The sequence below is a fragment of the Rhinopithecus bieti genome, unplaced genomic scaffold (genome assembly GCF_001698545.2).
Source record: "Rhinopithecus bieti isolate Rb0 unplaced genomic scaffold, ASM169854v2 scaffold_13400, whole genome shotgun sequence".
Taxonomy (NCBI): Eukaryota; Metazoa; Chordata; class Mammalia; order Primates; family Cercopithecidae; genus Rhinopithecus; species Rhinopithecus bieti.
Window position 1 is genome coordinate 5,045,797 of NW_016807991.1, and position 19,521 is coordinate 5,065,317.

The following is a 19,521-nucleotide window of genomic DNA, read 5'->3' on the forward strand; positions in this document are numbered from 1 at the left end:
GCTCTGTCGCCCAGGCTGGAGTGCAGTGGCCGGATCTCAGCTCACTGCAAGCTCCGCCTCCCGGGTTCACGCCATTCTCCTGCCTCAGCCTCCCTAGTAGCTGGGACTACAGGCGCCCGCCAGGTCGCCCGGCTAGTTTTTTGTATTTTTTAGTAGAGACGGGGTTTCACCATGTTAGCCAGGATGGTCTTGATCTCCTGACCTCGTGATCCGCCCGTCTCGGCCTCCCAAAGTGCTGGGATTACAGGCTTGAGCCACCGCGCCCGGCCCAGTTCACATTTCCTAAGAGTTTACTATATACTGACTCCTGGGGTAAGTACTGTAAACTGTTGTGTCAATGAGTGACAGAAAACACACGGGGCCAGTAGAGACACAGAGGAGGGGCACTTGGCCAGCTCAGGTACTGGAAGGTTCCCTATCCAGTGTTCCCTACCTTGCCAGTGAGGCTCACGGAGTAACAAGGGGCATCAGCACACGAAAGGCAGAGGATGAGATTCTAGCAGGAAAACTCTACCCTGGCCACCAGTCCCCAGAGAGGAAGGGTTGAAAATTAATAGCCACATTGCACTTGGCCTGCAATATTAATAACCTGTGCTGTGCCTGCTTCAGCAGCAGATATACTAAAATTGGAACCATACAGAGAAAATTAGCATGACCCCTGTGCAAGGATGACATGCAAATTTGTGAAGCGCTCCATATTAAAAGGTAGTAACAATAATACTAGCTGTTGTGCTAAAGGCGCCTTTGTGGAGAAGTTTTCTAGAGTACCAGGAGACTTATTTTTAATGATTATTTCTCCAACACCAGGCACTATTGGTGCTGTGGACATAGTGATGAACAAAATATAGCAGTCCTGCCTTCATTGAGGTAAGCTCCTAGAACAGAGACAGTGGAGAATCAATTAGACAGATAATAATCCATGCTATGAAGAAAAATGTGTGGCAGGGCACCAAGGCTCATGACTGTAATCCCAGCACTTTGGGAGGCGGAGGCAGAAAGATCGCTTGAGTCCAGGAGTTTGAGACTAGCCTGGACAACATAGTAAGACCCTATCTGTGCATAAAATTTTTAAAATGGGTTGGGTGTGGTGGCTCATGCCTGTGGTGCCAGTTGCTGGGGAGGCTGAGGCAGGAGGATTGCTTGAGCTGGAGTTGGAGGCTGCAGTGAGCTATGATCAAACCATTGCACTCCAGCCTGGGCAAGAGAATGGGACTCTGTCTCAATAAATAAACAAACAAATAAGAAAAATGAAGCATGGAGTAAGAGCTGTGGTTAGGGAAGGCCTCTCTGAGGAAGTGACCAAGTAAAAGGAGGAAGTAAGCCATGAGAAATTTATAAAGGCTGGGTAATGTATAAAGAAAAAAGGTTTAATTTGCTCATGGTTCTGGATACTGTACAGGAAGCTTGGTGCCAGCATCTGCTTCTGATGAGCCCCTCAGGTGCTTACAGTCATGGCATAAGGCAAAGGGAAACAGGCGCATCACAAGGAGAAAGCAGGAGTAAGAGAGAGAGAGAAGGGGGAGGTCCCAGACTCCTAAACAACTAGATTTCTTTTCTTTTTTTTTTGAAATGGAGTCTCACTCTATTGCCCAGGCTGGAGTACAGTGGCGCAATCTCGGCTCACTGCAACCTCCGCCTCCTGGGTTCAAGTGATTCTCCTGCCTCAGCCTCACGAGCAGCTGTGACTATAGGCATCTGCCACCATGCCTGGCTAAGTTTTGTATTTTTAGTAGAGACGGGGTTTCACCATGTTGCCCAGGCTGGCCTTGAACTCCTGACCTCAGGTGATCTGCCCACCTCGGCCTCCCAAAGTGCTGGGATTACAGGCGTGAGCCACTGTGCCTGACCAAAAACGTGTTTTGAGGCCCCTAGTTTGCTATTGTCCTGGACATACTAGCCTTCTTACTGGTTTTAAAAGGGGTGTAAATGATTTGGTGTGTCTTGATAGGTCTCATTTTATTTTGCTTCAAAGGCCACAAACTATAATTATCATTGATTTCTGTTCTGTTGAAAATGTCTTTGTCAATATCCCCAGAGGTATACAGCTTGTGAAAATTGTCCAAGATGAAAAGAATGTCTGTCCCCTGGATATTTACTTAGGGAGTGAGGATAATGATCTCTTTGCAACTGATACTCTGCTTCGGAATATCATTTCTACCCAAATCAGACCAAAAAACAGTTTGTTTTTTTCTTCAGGCTTTCCATCTGGGCCCTTTGTACCCACTGCTTTTTCTATGTGATGATTTGCCAGAAGAATACTCCATTTCAACAAACAGGTCTATGGAAAGAAGCAAACTAATTACATGCAGCTTCTTTTATGCCCGTGGCCCAGATTTAGGAGTTCCAGACCAGCCTGGGAAACAGATTTAGAAATGGAATCAAGCACTGACAGTGCTGTGATTGCTGAAAGCAGTCTACCTATCCACGAGCGCGGCCCGTGCTGGCAGGGTTCGAAAACCTTGTCTGAGTTGAGGAACAAGAAGGGGGCACCCCCAGGCCATCTCCCATGACCTGTGGAAGGTGCAGAAAAGCCTCAGCATCTCCATAGGAAGCACAAAGTTGAGAGGAAGGGCAGAGCTCACACGCTGTCCAGGTGGCCTCTGAAACAAATAATAGGACCCCCCTCTGGAGATTGGAAAGTAGATTTCCTGGTGGAGCCAGGGAAGACTAGGCTGGGTTTTCTGAGCAGGGCTTCGTTAAAGAGGGGACACCATCTATGCAGAACCCACCCTATCCACAGAGGCCATCAGCAATAGATGGAACCAAGTCCATCTGGATCTGGGGCCTCCTCACTTTGGACCTATAGCCAGCTACATTAAGACACCTCTGCTGCCTTTTTCCGTGTCCTGACTACTTCCATTTCCTGCTCTCTACACCAGGGCAGCTAGGAAGCGAGGCCTTGTAAAGAGAGGAGGCAGCAGGTATCACAGAACTAGACTAGGCCCACTCCCCAATCTCCTCATTCTCCCAGCAAGCAGTGTGAGTGCCCAGCTTGTGCTGGGAAGAGGAGGTGAAGCACTGTGAACCAGATACATGAGTGGGGCTTGAAACAGGGCTGGTCTGAGCTTTACCAGGCTAAAGTGATGAATCTGCCCAAGATATTGCTAAAGGACTGAAGGGAGTTGGCACAGAGTGGTTGGAAGCAGTGATTAGAAAACAGAAAATGGGCTGGGTACCATGGCTCATGCCTGGAATCCCAGCACTTTGAGAGGCCAAAGAAGGCAGATCGCTTGAGCACAGGAGTTCAAGACAAGCTTGGGAAACATGGCAAAACTCCATCTCTTGTTTTTTGTTTTCTTTTTTGAGACAGCGTCTCACTCCGACGGCTGGAGTGCAGTGGCGTGATCTTGGCTTACTGCAACCTCTACCTCCTGGGTTCCAGCGATTCTCCTGCCTCAGTCTCCTGAGTAGCTGAGATTACAGGTGCCCACCATCATGCCTGGCTAATTTTTATAAGTTTAGTAGAGATGGGATTTTACCACATTGGACAGGTTGGCCTTGAACTCCTGACCTGAAGTGATCTGCCCACCTCAGCCTCCCAAAGTGCTGGGATTACAGGGTTGGGCCCCCATGCCCGGCCAAAACCCCATCTCTACAAATACAAAAATTAGCCGGGCATGATGGTGTGTGCCTTACTACAGGTACTCGGGAGGCTGAGACGGGAGGATGACTTAAGCACAGGAGGCAGAGGTTGCAGTGAGTCAAGATCACCCCACTGCACTCCAGCCTGGGCAACAGCCAGACCCCATCTCAAAAAGAAAAAAAGAAAGAAAAAGAAAATGGTTTCATGTTCAGGTGAGGTCTCAGTGAGGTGAGACTTCTCAAGAAAACAACTGCACTTAGATTCCTGTCTGGATACATTTGTCCCTCTCCTTTGATGTCCCCAGTCTGCCTCTTGTCTGACACTGGCAGTTCTGTCCTGAGGCCCTCTTCCCAAACAGCCCTGCAGCACTTTCTGCTACCCTTCTGTTTGGAACACTCAGAAACCAGAGGTGCAACAATAAGTTATTGACCTTTTCCTGCAGACTCCCTGTTTCCTTGGGAGCTGTGGCCCAGGAATTGCGTAGTGGTAGGAATCTAGCCCTGAGACTGCAGATCACTTAGGAGTTTCTTCTGTGAGAACATTCACAAAAATCAGAGAGAGGATTTTGCCAGTGAGTGCAGCCATTCTCTGTGAGTCAGTAACCCTTTGCCCTGCATCCGTCCCTGCAGGAAGGACCTGCCAAGAACAATCACCTCCATGGATAAGCAGCCACCTGCACCACCTGGGACAGAGCAAGTCCTCTGCGGCAGGGTGTGTTCACTGTGTAATTATAGTCTGAGTTGTTTTGCTGGGTCACCCTATGTTTATCACATATTTTGACACCTCCTTGACAGCATCCAGATGCCCCAATTTTGTGTTTGCCCTGCTGGTGGTTACAGTAAATCAATAATATTAGATAAGATAATAATATTAGATAAGAAAAACAAGTAAACCTCTCAAGCCCTAAAATGCAATAAAATCTGTCATAAAAAAAATGGGTATGAGGAAATTTGAGGGTTATCCTGGATGAGCTACACCCAGAACTATGCAGGGGACAAGGTCTGCAGGATCCCCGCTCTACCTTGGTGTCACCCAGGCATCCGAGAAACTCATCCACAGAGACCAGCACGAAGCTGCCATTCCCCGGAAAGAGGAGTCTCCAGGGCTGGAGGAGAGGCAGTCCCGGGATGCTCAGCTGGTTGCAACCCCAGTCCCCACTTGCATCTCACACCAATCAGTAGCTCTATCATCAGGATTTAGGTCCCCCCCACTTTTTTTTTTTTTTGAGACGGAGTCTTGCACTATGGCCCAGGCTGGAGTGCAGTGGTGTGATCTCGGTTCATTGCAGCCTCCACCTCCCAGGTTCAAGCGATTCTCCTGCCTCAGCCTCCTGAGTGACTGGGACGACAGGTACTCACCACTGTGCCCTGCTAGTTTTTGTATTTTTAGTAGAGACAGGGTTTCATCATGTTGGCCAAGCTGGTCTCAAACTCCTGACCTCAGGTGATCTGCCCACCTCAGTCTCCCGAAGTTCTGGGATTACAGGTGTGAGTTACCTTGCCTGGCCTCAGGTCCCATTTCTTTCCCATGCAAGAAATGGTCATTGAGAGTCAGGACCAGGAAATGTACATGGTGTGGGGCATCCTGTTATAACAGAGAGCAAGTAATTATCAAAGACAAATTTGTTCCAAGTTCACAGAATCTATTAAATAACTGGCCTCTTAGGAAATGTCACTCTTAGGAAATGTCACTCTTAGGAAATGTCAAGGTCATGAAAGACAGAGACTGAGGAGCTGTTCCAGAGTAAGTGACACTTAAGACACAGAGATGAATCCAGTGTTTAATCATGGATTAGATCCCGGAACAGACTTTTTTTTTTTATTAAGGACATTGTTGGTCAACTGGCAAAGTATGAATAACTCATAGATTAAATAATAGAATTGTATGAATATAAGTTTCCTAATATTCATCATTGCTCATGACTATTTAACAGTATGTTCTGTTCTTTACTCCAATATTTAGAGGAAAGGGACACTGTTTGCGATTCATTCTCACGTGGCTAAAATGATATATCTATGTATGCCTATATATGAGAGAAAAATAATTAAACAAATGTGGTAAAATGCTAACAACTGGGGAATCTGGATAAAGGGCATATGGGAGTCTGTTGTACTAACCTTGCAACTTTTCTGTAAGTCTTATTTCAAACTAAAAAAAAATTAACAAAGGAGGCTGGGCGTGGTGGCTTATGCCTGTAATCCCAGCACTTGGGAGGCTGAGGTGGGTGGATCACCTGAGGTCAGGAGTTCAAGACCAGTCTGGCCAACATGGTGAAAACCCGTCTCTACTAAAAATACAAAAATTAGCCGGGTGTGGTGGTACATGCCTGTAATCCCAGCTACTCAGGAGGCCAAGGCAGGAGAATTGCTTGAACCCAGGAGGTGAACTTTGCAGTGAGCTGAGATTGTGCCATTGCACTCCAGTCTGGGCACCAAGAGCGAAACTCCGCCTCAAAAAAAAAAAAAAAAAAAAAAAAACGAGAAGACTGTTGTGGAATAAAAGAGACTTGGAGGCACAACTAATTGCAATGGGTGACTCTTGTTTGGATTCTGATTTGAATAAACTGACCAATTTCTTTTTTTAATTTTTTTTTTCAGACAGCGTCTCACTCTGTTACCCAGGCTGGAGTGTAGTGGTGCAATCTTGGCTTACTGCAACCTCTGCCTCCCAAGTTCAAGCGATGCTTATGCCCCAGGCTCCCAAGTAGCTGGGACTATAGGCACGCACCACCATACCTGGCTAATTTTTGTATTTTTAGTAGAGGCGGGGTTTCACTATGCTGCCCAGGCTGGTCTCGAACTCCTGAGCTCAAGTGCTGGATTACAGGTGCAAGCCACTGCGCCCTAAACCAACCAATTTCAATAACCAGGTAACAAATGACATTAAGGAATTATTACATGTATTAAGGGTGACAATTATATGGTGATTATGTTTTTTTAAAATGCTCTTATTTTAGAAACAGCATCTCATCTGTCACCCAGGTTGGAGTGCAATGGCTTAATCATAGCTCACTGTACCGTCAAACTCTTGGGCTCAAATAATCCTTCCCCCTCAGCCTCCCAAATAGCTGGAACTACAGCAGCACCACAACATCCAGCTAAATTGTTTATTTTTTGTAGACTTCATTGCCCAGGCTGCTCTCGAACTCCTCCACTCAAGTGATCCTTCTGCCATAGGCATGAGCCACTGCACCCCACCAAGATTGCAATTTAGATTATCTTATTTCCTTTTTTTTTTTTGAGACAGAGTCTTGCTCTGTCACCCAGGCTGGTGTACAGTGGCACGACCTTGGCTCACTGCAACCTCCGTCTCCTGGGTTCAAGAGATTCTCCTGCCTCAGCCTCCTGAGTAGCTGGACTTACAGTCAGTCACCCACCACCACACCCAGCTAATTTTTGTATTTTTAGTAGAGATGGGGTTTCACCATGTTAGCCAGGCTGGTCTCAAACTCCTGACCTCATCATCTGCCTACCTCGGCCTCCCAAAGTGCTGGGATTACAGAGGTGAGCCACGGCGCCCGGCCAACCATGTGTCTTAAGGATCTTTCCTTGTAGGTAGGTAGCATGGCTTCATCCCTTTTAACTGCTGCTGACTGCTGTGTAATAGCCTGTATGTTAGGCTGTTCCTAATTTTTCTTATCACACAGATGCTGTTGTGAACATCCTTGGACATATTTCCATGGACTCCAAAATATTTCTCTAGGGCAGATATAGGTAGGATTATTGCATCATAGTGTATCTTGTTTAAATTTTAATAAATTATATAAAATTACATGACTATTAAAGTTATTTGATGCAATTTTAATAATTATATTACCATTAGCAGATTGTAATATGGCTTTTCCTATACCCTTGATAAAATATGACATTATCAACCTTTCAATATTTTGCTGCTCTGATGATTTAAAAATTTTAAAAAAGATTATTGCTTTCATTTGCATTTGTCTGATTACTGAGGTTGAGAATCTTTTTTCATATTTATTGGCCATTTGCTTCAATGAATTTTCATACCCTTTGCTATGTTCTTTTCTTTCTTTGCAATTTAAAATAGAAAATAAAATACCTGGGTAAACAAAACCTAGACATTTTTGTGTGTGTATAATTTTTTTTCTGCTGTGATGAACTGCAACTGCAGTTTCTCAAATGCCTTCAACCTGAAATAATGAGTTTACTAAATCTGCATTTTTTTTTTTTTTTGAGACAGAGTCTCGCTTAGTCGCCCAGGCTGGAGTGCAGTGGTGTGATCTCGGCTCACTGTAAGCTCCGCCTCCCGGGTTCACACCATTCTCCTGCCTCAGCCTCCCAAGTAGCTGGGACTACAGGCGCCCGCCGCCATGCCCGGCTAATTTTTTGCATTTTTTTTTTTTAGTAGAGACGGGGTTTCACCGTGTTAGCCAGGATGGTCTCGATCTCCTGACCTCGTGATCCACCCGCCTCGGCCTCCCATAGTGCTGGGATTACAGGCGTGAGCCACAGCGCCCGGCCAACATTTTTCTTTTTTGAGATAGGGTCTCGCTCTGCCACTCAAGCTGGAGTGCAGCTGGTCACGGCTCACTGCAGCTGTGTCCTCCTGGGCTCAAGCAATCCTTCCACTTCCGCCTTCCCAGGTAGCTGAGACTACAAGCACATGCCACCATGCTCAGTTAATTAAAAAAAAAAAAATTTTTTTTTTTTTTTTTTGTAGAGTTGAGGTCCCTCTATTGCCCAGGCTAGTTTTGAATTCCTAGGCTCAAGTAATCCTACCGCTTCAGCCTCCCAAACTCTTGGGATTACAGGCATGAGCCATTGCACCTGGCCCCAGTCTGCATATTTTCAGGCTGATCATCCTTAACTCCTTCAGTGGATAACATACATTCACATTGTTGTGCAACCATCGCCACCATCCATCCCCAGAACTTTTTCATCTTCCCCAACTGAAACTCTTTAGCCATTAGACAATAACTCTCCAGGCCAGGCGCAGTGGCTCACGCCTATAATCCCAGCACTTTGGGAGGCCGAGGTGGATGTATCACTTGAGGTCAGGAATTTGAGGCCAGCCTGGCCAACATGGTGAAACCCCATCTCTACTAAAAATACAAAAATTAGCCAAGTGTGGTGGCATGTGCCTGGAATCCCAACTACTCTGGAGCTTGAGGCACCAGAATGGCTTGAACCTGGGAGGCAGGGATTGCAGTGAACTGAGATCACACCACTGCACTCCAGCCTGGACAACAGAGCAAGACTGTGTCTCAGAAAAAAAAAAAAAAAAAGATAATAACTCTCCAGTTTCCCCTCCTCTCAACCCCTGACAATCACCCTTTAACTTTCTGTCTGTATGAATTTGTCCAATCTAGATACCTTGTATGAGTGGAATCATAGGATATCTGTCCTCTTGTGTCTGATTTATCTCGGTGAGGGTAAGATGAGGGCTGCTTGCTTTTTGGCAGATCCAAAGCCTTGTGGGTTGTGTAGGATCCACTGGCCTGATACCTCTAGCAAGTGGGCAGTTGTCCCAACAGGTCTATGCTCCAGAGATCCCTCACTCCCAGCTGTGCAGCCCCCCTAGGGGGGGCATTCCTCTTCAGTATGCCTGGACAGGGGTTCCCTTCTTCATGCCTCTCAAGGACTCCTCAGGGTGGAAGCAGCACAGCCTCAAAGCTAACAGCCCCCAGTTCTGCACCAGGCAGAGTGGATTTGAATGCCTCCTGCTTCTTGGGCTAGTTACTTAGCTTCTCTATGCTTGTATTTTCTTACCTGTAAAATGCAGAGGTTAGGTGTGGTGGTTCATAACTGTAAGGTTCATAACTGTAATCGCAGCATTTTGGGAGGCCGAGGTGGGAGAATCACTTGAGCCAAGATTGAGGCTGCAGTGAGCTGTGATGGTGCCACTGCACTGCAGCCTGGGCAGTAGAGCAAGGTCCTGCCTACCAAAAAAAAGAAAAAAGATGCTAACACTAATAATCATAGTGGATACTTTGCTGTGCCACCCATAACTCTCATTAGGAATGAAGGATCTTTAAGGATCTTTCCCCTAGTTCTGGGAGTGCTGCTGTCAAAAAGTCTCCACTGTCAGCATCTATGGGGGGGTGGGGGTGCTACTTCAGTGGAGAGAGTAGTTTCACAATGACTCCCCAGTGTCTGCTCAGCCTCTACTGAGACTGTATCACAGCTCTCCCTCCTCCCTGTGCTGAGTCCTCTCCCTTTCCTCCTCCTTCTGCAGGTCTTGACCTGGGAGCACTCCCAACAAACCTCTTACATGCCGACCTCCACCTCAGTTGGCTTCCTGGGGACTCAACCTGCCACATTTCATGTTTCTCACAAGAACTAAATCACATAGAACATAAAGTTCTAAGCCAGGCGCTGTGGCTTACGCCTGTAATCCCAGCACTTTGGGAAGTCGAGGCGGACAGATCACTTGAGGTCTGGAGTTCAAGACCAGCCTGGCCAACATGGTGAAACCCTGTTTCTACTAAAAATACAAAAATTAGCCAGGCATGCCTGTAATCCCAGCTACTCGGGAGGATGATGCACGAGAACTGTTTGAATCCTGGAAGGCAGAGGTTGCAGTGAGCCAAGATTGCACCACTGCACTCCAGCCTGGGCGACAGAGACACACTTCATCTAAAAAAAAAAGAACATAAAGTTTTTATCCCAGAGCCAGAGACACAGCGAACAATAAACATTGGTTGTTATCATTATACCTTCTTTTCTCTCATGGTTACAGATGAAAAAATAAATAAAATTCCTCTCAAGAGGCCAAAGGGGGCTGGGTGCGATGACTCATGCCTGTAATCCTAGCACTTTGGGATGTGAAGGTGGAAGGATCATTTGAGGTCAGGCGTTTGAGACCAGCCTGTCCAACATGGTGAAACCCTGTCTCTACAAAAAATACAAAAATTAGCCGGGTGTGGTGGTGCGTGCCTGTAATCCCAGCTACCCAGGAGGCTGAGGCAGGTGAATCGCTTGAACCTAGGAGGTGGAGGTTGCAGTGAGGGGAGATTGCACCACTGCAGTCCAGCCTGGGTGACAAAGCGAGACTCTGTTTCAAAACAAAAAGAAAAGGTCCCAAGGAGAGACCACAATATGTGCTCATGGTGCCATTCTGACTGGGATCTTTTATCTTCAATGCTATATGTATGTATATACATAGGTATATACATGCTTTATTGAGATATAATTCATATACCATACAATTCATCTATTTAAAGCATATAATTCAGTGGCTTTTTGTCCATTCAGAGTTGTGCAACCATCACTGTAATCATTTTAGAACATTTCGGGTTTTTATTCCTGTACCCATTAGTAGGCACTTCTCTTCCCTCCACCCCACCCCCAGTCTCTGGCAACCATACATCTACTTTCTGTCTCTATAGATTTGGCTATTCTGGACATTTCATGTAAATGGAATCATACACTATGTGGTCTTTGTGTCTGACTTCTGTCACTCAGCATGATGTTTTCAAGGTTCATCCATGTTGCAGAATGTATCAGTACTTCATTCCTTATTACTGTTGAATATTCCATGATGTGGATAGATCACATTTTGTTTATCCATGCATCCAGTTGATGGATGTTCTTTCCACCTTTTATTTTTTATTTTTATTTTTTGAGACAGAGTCTCCATCTGTCACCCAGGTTGGAGTGCAGTGGCACAATTTTGGCTCACTGCAACTTCTGCCTATTGGGTTCAAGTGATTCTCCTGCTTCAGTCTCTGCAGTAGCTGGGATTACAGGCACACCATCACGCCTGGCTAGTTTTTTGTTGTTGTTGTTTTGTTTTGTTTTTTGTTTTTTGTATTTTTTTTGGCAGAGGAGTTTCATCACGTTGGCCAGGCTGGTCTTGAACTCCTGACTTCAGGTGATCTGCCCACCTTGGCCTCCCAAAGTGCTGGGATGACAGGCGTGAACCACTGAACCCGGCCATCTTTTAGCTATTATTTCCGCTTTTTGGCAATCATGAATAATGCTGATCCAAGCACCCATGTAGAAGTTTTTGCATAGATATATGTTTTCATAGGTATACGCCTAAGAATACATATATATTCTTTTGGGTATACACCGAAGAACGGAATTGCTGCGTCATTTGGTATCACTTTAATATTGGGAGAAACTGCCAGTTTTCCAAAGCAGCTGCACCATTTTACATTTCCATGAAGAATGTGTGAGGGTTCCAATTCCTCCACTTCCCCACCACTTGTTATTATCTGTCTTTTTTATCACAGCCATCCTCGCGATGTAAAGCGGTGTCTCATTGTTGCAGTTTTTGATTTGCATTTGATTGACATGTTGAGCATCTTTTCATGTGCTTATAGACTATTTGTATATCTTTTCTGGGAAAATGTCTGTTTAGATCTTTTGCTCATTTATTGAGTCTTACTCAATGTTTTGAGTTTTGTTTTCTTCATCTGTAAAAGAATGTTACAGCCTTCATAGAGTAGTGAAGATTAATGAGAGAACATTTATTTGCAAGACACACAGCACAGCGCTCTGCAGGGCACTTGGCATGCACTCCAAGAAGTTATCAAAGCTTCCTGTCACCTTGCCTTGCAAGTAGAAACCAAGTCGAGTTCGTTCTGCATTATGTCACTTACCAGTGTTTTGCATGAAGACAGGCTCAATAAATGTCTGAGAGTAAATGGGCCAATTCACACCATTCAATATTCAAATCTGAATCCTCTGTGCTTTGCCCTCTTTCTCCCATTTCTTTCATTGAACCTTTTCTTCCTGGAACAATTTTCTTAATTTTATTCCCCTTGCCAGCTGCCTCCTCTTCTGAAATTTAACTTGCAGTATCATTGAAGCTGAGTACAAAGAGAACCAAAGACACCACCTATGGCAGTCCCGAGGTGAATGTGATGAACCATTGAAGGAAATGAGTGTCTGACAGTCTGTGAGCATAGCCTGTCCCATCTTAGCGAGAGCCACAAAAAGTAATTAAAGTACTTAAAGGAATGAGAAAAGGGAGATTTTCAAAAACCCTGATTGCAGATTGAGTTATTTAACACAGTTCAGCAACTCTGGTCTGAGGAATTTTCACCTGCAGAGGACCCAGGCCACCATCAGGACCAAAGATTCCAGGTTGGTGGGGCCTCCCCTTGGGATGTGGAACCTGCAGGGGGCCACAACTGGGTGGAGAAAAGGAAACAATGTGATCACTTGGCTGAATGGTAAGTCCAACCCATTTCACACGCACTCAGCCTGCTCTGGTAAAGCCCAGCTGAGGTGGCTGCGGCAGGACTTGAAAGGGCAAGCACAGGTGAGGGAAGGTGTGACTGCCAGCCCACCTGAAGATACGAAGCTGGGTGTGTACGGAACTGCTGGCTTTTACCTTAGGCCTGGGACAATGGGAATGTGAAAAGCAAGGGGTGTGTGTGTGTGTGTCTTCGGTCCAGCTGCAGTACCACCGGAACTGCTGGCTTTTACCTTAGGCCTGGGACAATAGGGAATGTGAAAGGCAAGGGGTGTGTGTGTGTGGGGGTGTGTCTTGGGTCCAGCTGCAGTACCACCGTCTGAAACTCCCTGAAACCCTGGGCCACCCTCCGAATCTGCTCAAGGGCAAGCCTGGGAGCGTCAGGGGGAGGAAGGTGGAGACACGGGTGTCTCAGAGGGCAGGGACTGGTTTCACCTCATCTTTGTATTCCGGGGCCCAGCTTGGTGCCCAAGGACCGTTTGTGGAGCGTCATGAAATGCTCCCCCAGGCTGGGCACGGTGGCTCACACCTGTAATCCCAGCACTTTGGGAGGCCAAGGCTGGCGGATCACTTGAGGTCAGATGTTCGAGACCGGCCTGGCCAACATGGTGAAACCGTCTCTACCAAAAATACAAAAATTAGCAGGGCGTGGTGGCGAACGCCTGTAGTCCCAGCCACTCTGGAGGCTGAGGTAGAAGAATCACTTTAACCCGCTGGCAGAGGTTGCAGTGAGCCGAGATCGCACCACTGCACTCCAACCTGGGCGACAGAGCGAGACAACGTCGTCTTAAAAAAAAAAAAAAGGCTCCCAGTTCTAGGTGCTTTGGGAGCCGTCGCTTAAGATGCAAACATGGCCAAGTCTAAGAACCACACCACACCCAACCAGTGCCGAAAATGGCACAGAAATGGTATCAAGAAACCCAGATCACAAGGATACAAATCTCTTAAGGGGGGTGGACCCCAAGTTCCTGAGGAACATGCGCTTTGCCAAGAAGCACAACACTGCCCACTCCAAGCTTGGGAAGCGTTCTTGTGCCCGCCTTGCCTAGGGGCTCAGGCTGTGCCGGCCAAAGGCCGAGGCCAAGGACCAAACCAAGGCCCGGGCTGCAGCTCCAGCTTCAGTTCCAGCTCAGGCTCCCAAAGGTGCCCAGGCCCCTACAAAGGCTAAAGAGTAGGTATTTCTGTCTGCCAAAGTGAGGACAGAAGGACTTGGGCGACCTCCGGCCCCCACACCCGCCACCCGGCTGCCGTCTGTATGGGGCTGGGGTCCTCCTGTGTTATTTGTACTAATAAACCTGAGGCAGGGAAAGAAAAAAAACAAAAAACCTCCCCCAGTCCCACCTTGCGAATGCGGGACGCGGGGCCTTGCCCCGCGAGTGGCACTCAGGAGCCAGCCTCAGGCAGGCACCGCACGCCAGGCCACACAGCTCGACGCGGCCCAGGATTCGCTGCAGGCGCGAATCTCTCGGCTAGAGCAGAGCAGCGGCAGCTGCGGGCCAGTCCACCTGTGCTCGGCTCGGCTCGGTTCCGGCTCCCAGGCAGGCCGGGGGTCGCTCACCCGGCCGTGAGGAACCCTAGGAAGCCGGCCTTAGCATAGGTTGGGTCACAGGCGACCGACCACTTCTACGGCTGAGGCGCCAGGCGCGTGCCTACTGCAGGGCTGCCCGGGCGGCGCCGCATTCCTCATTGGACGATGGCCCTTGTCAATCACTGAGGAAACGCGGCCTTGGGTGTGGCCGGACATCCGGGGCTTTCCACCCTCGGCGTGAGGTGGGATTGAGGTGGGGAAGATGGAAGGATGCGATACCCAATGGCCACAAATCAAGGCCTTTGGCTTCGCGGCAGATTGGCAGGTGCTTGAACCACTGAAATGCCGCAGAGCGATACCGGCGCTATGGCTGTGATTGGTTCACTTCGCGGGTGGGTGGTTTTCTTCGTGTGGTGGTACCCACAGTAGATAAAATGGGCACCGTAGCTAAAATAACACGTAAGTAAAGCTGCTGCCGGTGAGGTTTAGGAGTGTTTTTGCTTTTTTGAAAGTTAGTATTTTGGCTCTCACAAAGCCTCCTGATTTTAATAGGCTTTCCCTGGAATGACTCAGATTCTCTTTCTTACCTTCGTCAAAGCACTGCCTCCCCGTGCAGGGTCAGGGTTGGAGAACTAACGCGCTGAGCCCAGATTACCGCCAAGATCGTCGGAAATGTGCGCAACTCAGTGAGCTAAAGTGGCGATTAAATGGATGGTATTTAATGGGACAAGACATGAATGGACAGTTTACAGGAAAAAAAAACATGCAAGGGGCCCCTAAACATTTAAGTGGGCCCTCAGCCTTTTTCATAATCAGAAGAATGCAAAGGAAAACCTCACTGAGGCCGGGTGCAGTGGCTCACGCCTGTAATCCCAGCACTTTGGGAGGCCAAGGCGGGCGGATCGCGAGGTCAGCAGATCGAGACCATCCTGGCTAACACGGTGAAACCCCGTCTCTACTAAAATACAAGAAATTAGCCGGGCGTGGTGGCGGGCGCCTGTAGTCCCAGCTACTCGGGAGGCTGAAGCAGGAGAATGGCGGGAACCCGGGAGGCGGAGGTTGCAGTGAGCCGAGATCGCGCCACTGCACTCCAGCCTGGGTGACAGAGCAAGACTCTGTCTCAAAAAAGAAAAAAAAAGAAAGAAAGAAAGAAAGAAAACTTCATTGAGCTAAGGCTTCTGATCCATCAGATTGTCAAAAATCCAGAAGTTTAACAAAGTACACTGTTAAGGACAATACAGGAACTTGATCTGTCCTGCATTGCTGGGAGGGAGTGCAAATTTACCTTTGATCCGCAATCCACCTGTAGAATCTACTCTGAAAGTAAACTTACACAAATATGAAACAGCATATGCGCAAGCTTTTATTTGTAGTGGCACTATGTAAATTTGCAAGACTGGAAACCATGCAGATGTCCATGAGAGGGGGAATGGCTGAGTAAACTGGTACATCCGGGCTGGTACTACAGCCCAGCTGACTGTGGCGTTAAGAAAAATGAGGAAAACGACAATATTTTCTATGGCATGATCTATCGCCAGCGATGATGTATATTGGCTGCTACCGTTAGCAAAAAGAAGCACTGAAACCATAAAACCAAAACTGATAAAAATGATAGCATAAACGGTGGAGAATCTGGTGGAAGCCCTAGAGGGGGTTCCACCAATAGAAAAATAAGGTGACAATAATAATAGTAAAAAATACCTGTGGCAATAGGAATTTGCCAGGTTTCCTGTTCTGGAACCCAGCACTAGACCCGGAAAGGCATGTTTGGCTGGGTGGGACTCAAGTTACTTATAACTGGAGGCCCTGCTATAGCCTGCGTGAAGGATTTCTGGTACCCCGCCCCTCTCCAAAAAGATGTCTCTTTGGGAACTCTAGAACTGGAATGGTCCATCAGCACTGTCCTTTTGGCAGGCAAGGCAGGCCTTTGTACCCCACCAGTGACTTGGTTTGGAGGTGGGCTGCCCCCAGAACAGGATGTAATCTTGGGCAAGGCAGCTGCTATCAGGCTGGGCACAACCTCCCCCTCCAGGCTGTGAGGAGGGAAGAAAGGAAACAACTTCTACCTGCTTTAAAGTAGGAAACTTCCTCATTTGCCACCTCTCCTGCCGTGAGAAGTAGAGACTAGACATGGATACTCCCACATAGGATACTGGGGCCTAATGGGTGACTGTGGGCCTCCACCAGGCCCAGGTGACCCTGCAGATGTGATTCAGAGGCAGCCTCTCGCTGCTGTTCTTCAGCAGCCTAATTCCATGTGGACCACGCTGTTGCCTTCAGAAGTCATGGTCTGCCTGGACCTAGCCAGACTTTACTGTTGAAGCCTTGTCATGTGCTCTTCCTTCCAGGCCCAGAGAGCTGCCCCGTAGGTCAACTTGGGCTTTGTATCAGGCTCTAAGTACAGGGAGGTCCTTAGGATAAATTAGAATAAAACAATCTCAGAGTGATCTAGTCTTAGTATAATTATTTACGTTTTCAAATTAAAAAAAAAAAAAAGGAAAACCAGTAACAAATCAGCCACGGCAGAGAGGGGTACTGGGAGTTGATAGAAAATTTGTCCTCAGTTGTAGGTTTACTCGTAAAGCAGCTTAGATTGCGTGTTTTCTTCAGGGTCATTGGAAAAGGTGGTTACTGTCAGTCCAGGAAGTGGGGAGCCAGCTAATTGTATCCAGATGGAGGTACAATGGACACTTTGAGGAAAGGAGGCCCTGAAAAGTCTCTAGCAAGCAGCCTTTGGTAAACAGAACTGCAGATACTGATGAGTGACAGGCCACTGCTATTCATGTCATGTAGGCAGGCCAGCCTGGGGCAGAGTTCTCAGCAGAGTGATGGAGGGAAGGCAGGGGAAAGATGCAAAGGCTTTGAGACTAGTTCCCATCACTGGAAAGAAGCTCTGGCCACCTGAATGTTTTAGGTTCTCTCAGTCCCCGCACCCGGAGAGAGTTCCACTGGGATTGGCTTCTGTAGGCCTCTGAGGTTCTAGGTTCTTGGTGGCAGTGACATACATACTGGTGATTCTCTGACGTGGCTGCCAGGTAGACATCTTTCCCTCGGTGTTTGCGCTCTTTCTCCCACCCTGCTGTTTCTTTCTGCCCTCCTTTATGCTTTTTAGCTTAGATTTGGTTCATTCACTGAACTGAATCTCTGTGAGCTGATGAGAGCAATCTCAAATGAGGTGGCAGAAATGGTGTCAACAGAGGCCAGCACTTATGGGGAATAAATAAGAGCCACCCAACACCATAGCAAACCAGCAGTGTTTCCATGAAGTGTCCACGGCCAGGGGTGGGGCCTGGGCAGTAGACACCTACCACCGAGGAAGAGGAGGATGCTGGCCACTTCAGACATTGGCTTCCAAGTGCCCACCAAGCCCTGTCCTGGACCTCATAGGAAACTCAGGTGGAACAGGTGTTTCCCCAACACCCATGCTCCCTTTTATCACAGATCCCCAATGAAATGCAGTTACCTTCTCCTCCAGATGGTCATTTGTTCAGGGGATGCTGGGCTCATTTTTGTATTTTTAGTAGAGACAGAGTTTCGCCATGTTGGCCAGGCTGGTCTTGAACTCCTGACCTCAAGTGAACAAAGAATTCTTAAATCATAACATGGTTAAATGCTTTTGACAAAACACATTAAAACAATTTCAAGAAGGAAAAAAGCATTCACCACAAAAGAAAAACACTCCTATTTGGATCCAACAACAGACAGAGAGTGAATGGTCAGCAAAGCAGCAAAAGGGTGGAACAGAGAGGGGCTCCCGAAACACCCTGGCAGGCAAGAGGCGACGGCGGGAAGTGAACCTCGTGATGGTGAGCGTGAGGCATGGAAATGCCACTGCTCCACTTTTTTTCATGTAGTGTGTTGACGGAGCTTTATTTCAGCAAACAAAAACTATTTCTAAGAACTTGCGTAGGTTCTGTCTTTAGCATACCCTCCCTAACTCAGTTTGCTCAAGAACTGTGAATGGTTCTGCCAGTGGGGTGATCAGAAATGGGACCTGCATGGTGTGAAGGACCAGTTATCCCCATCATTGTATGTTCACTCACAAAGACAGAACAGTCCCCTCCGGTGTCACAGGCACTGTTCTGTAAGATCACTTTGGCATTTTATTGAATGCTTTCTGGTGACATTCTCTTTCCCTGCACATGGGCTTTTCTTCCCTAAAGGCCTTTAACCTGCTGAAAGGTAAGGACCAGGTGGGGTGTTTTATTTCTTCTGTCTACAGTGTCTAGCGTAGTTCTAATTAAATATAATTAGGCAAGTACTCAAATTAAGTCTTGCCTAATTATATTTAAAGTAAGTATTCTGCTTAAGTGAGAGAAATTCTTGGCAGATCTTACCTCTAGTACCATTGTTTAGTGCCAGGATGAAAGGTGAGTCTCTGAATTAGACTTTTTGCTAAAAGAGCGCTCCTGGCTGGGCACAGTGGCTCACACCTGTAATCCTAGCACCTCGGGAGGCCGAGGCAGGTGGATGACCTGAGGTCAGGAGTTCGAGACCAGCCTGGCCAACATGGTGAAACCCCGTCTCTACTAAAAATACAAAAATTAGCTGGGTGTGGTGGCGCATGCCTATAATCCCAGCTACTAGGAAGGCTGAGGCAGGAGAATCGCTTGAACCCAGAAGGTGAAGCGTTCAAGCAGTGACCAGGCGCCAGAGCGAGACTCTGTCTCAAAAAAGAAAAGAAAAGAACGCTTTTCTTTAGCTGAGTGTGGTGGTACACACCTGTAGTCCCAGTTACTCAGGACGAGGCAGGAGGATTTTGTGGGCCTGGGAGGTCAAGGCTGCAGTGAGTCATGATGGCACCACTGCACTCCAGCCTGGGTGACAGAATGAGACCTTGTCTCTTAAAAAAAAAAAAAAAAAAAAAAAGAATGCTCTCCTACAGCTTGCTTCCCTACAATTACAGAAGCTTCCAGAAATCCTTATAAGGCAGAATAAGAGTGTAGTTATTGGCTGGGCAAGGTGACTCACGCCTGTAATCTCAACACTTTGGGAGGCCAAGGCGGGTGGATCACCTGAGGTCAGGAGTTTGAGACCAGCCTGGCCAACATGGCGAAACCCCGTCTGTACTAGAAATACAAAATTAGCTGGGCATAGTGGTACGTGCCTGTAATCCCAGCTACTGGGGAGGCTGAGGCAGGAGAATCGCCTGAATCCGGGAGGTGGAGATTGCAGTGAGCTGAGATCACACCATTGCACTCCAGCCTGGGGACAAGAGCGAGACTTTGGCTCAAAAAAAAAA

The 19,521-nt window shown here is 47.5% G+C and overlaps 2 long non-coding RNA genes across 5 annotated transcripts in view; one reads left to right on the forward strand and one right to left on the reverse strand.

Annotated features, from left to right (window-relative positions):
* LOC108537387 (uncharacterized) overlaps positions 1–9,858 on the forward strand; it is a 12,074-nt gene extending 2,216 nt beyond the window's left edge. Inside the window, exon 3 of one of the 2 annotated variants that reach the window (XR_001887790.1) lies at positions 9,782–9,858. This is a non-coding gene — a long non-coding RNA (uncharacterized LOC108537387). Of the gene's footprint in view, positions 1–4,212; positions 4,820–9,781 lie in introns of those variants that run through there. The other variant, XR_001887789.1, reaches the window with a different exon arrangement.
* Positions 9,859–11,900: 2,042 nt separating this feature from the next.
* On the reverse strand, positions 11,901–19,307 carry LOC108537386 (uncharacterized). 3 transcript variants are annotated; one of them, XR_001887787.1, is made up of 3 exons: positions 17,743–19,307; positions 14,867–14,970; positions 11,901–12,686 (listed from the first exon to the last, which is right to left on the reverse strand). It is a non-coding gene; the product is annotated as an uncharacterized LOC108537386 (long non-coding RNA). The 3 variants fall into 3 exon arrangements; XR_001887786.1 differs by having other exon boundaries at positions 14,093–14,970; XR_001887788.1 differs by lacking the exons at positions 11,901–12,686; positions 14,867–14,970 and adding an exon at positions 15,620–16,690.
* Between the last annotated feature and the right edge of the window lie 214 nt (positions 19,308–19,521).